General features: G+C 60.9%; 1 protein-coding gene across 1 annotated transcript in view; it reads right to left on the bottom strand.

Moving 5' to 3' along the window:
- The window catches only part of LOC119586816 (GTPase-activating protein CdGAPr-like), a gene marked incomplete in the record, with an annotated part of 278,029 nt that overhangs the window by 16,102 nt on the left and 260,927 nt on the right, over positions 1–1,000 (bottom strand).

Here is a 1,000-nt window from a genome sequence, read left to right as displayed (position 1 = left end):
ATCAGAAATGCCTGTACGCGCGAGCCTTGGCGTCTTCCGAAAAAGGAAACATGCAAATGTCTAATCAGCGGAGTCGCCAGATAAGCGGTGTCGATTCCTTGCCCCCCCCCCTCCGCCTTCTCATTACCACGTGTTGCAGGTCATGTCACGACCCCAGCCAGCGCCAAGTGGGGTCGCCCCCTTTCCCTCCCCCCTCTTCCCCTCCCTCCCCCTTACCTCCGCGACAGGTAATAACACTCGGCGGACGGCATATGGCGAGGCAATCTCCACTTTCAAAACCGCCGCTAAATTTCACAAGGTGGAGGGGGTTGGGGGTTGGGGGGGGGCGAGCACGAGCGGCATAAACTCATTACACAAATTGGATCGGCTTGAAGGCAACACAAACGTCAAGCAGCGATAGCGAAACGCGATCAAATTATCCGTGATGGGCCGCCACGCCCTCGCAACAGCCCCCGCGTCCTCGCTCGCCCGCCCGTGTAACTGCTCCCCCGCCCACGCCCACGCCCGTGTCGCCTCCCTCGGCCTCGCACGTTCTCACGCCGCGTCCTACCTGAGCCTTAGGGAGGACTCGAAAATAATTAACAAATATCTCGAATATCTATTACATATTCACTCGTATGTTTATCCTCTTTATCTGTGTTTATCTCGCTTATCCCTCTCCCGCCATTAGTCGAGAGTTCGGGCCAGCACTCGAGGCCTGGCTGGCGCTCAAGGCTCAGATAGAAAGGGTGAATCACTCGGAGACTCCGCGCTGCCGCCGTGCACTGATATCGCCGATGGAAGATAAGGGCGACGGGTCTCTCACTATCTGCAGCCGCGCGTCGACCCGAGAGCGTCCTCGCACCCGGGGCCCTGCTGCCCTGCCCGCGCGCCCTGCCTCGCTCTTGCGCAACGGCCCGACGGGCTATTCCCGGAGAACACGATCCTCGGAGGCACGGCGAGGCACGCTCCCTGTCGCCTCGGACCTCCCGTCGCGCTGAGGCCCGGGCGCCGCTGCTCA

The sequence above is a fragment of the Penaeus monodon genome, chromosome 22 (genome assembly GCF_015228065.2).
Source record: "Penaeus monodon isolate SGIC_2016 chromosome 22, NSTDA_Pmon_1, whole genome shotgun sequence".
NCBI classification, from domain to species: Eukaryota; Metazoa; Arthropoda; class Malacostraca; order Decapoda; family Penaeidae; genus Penaeus; species Penaeus monodon.
This window is presented reverse-complemented; position numbering and strand designations above follow the sequence as displayed.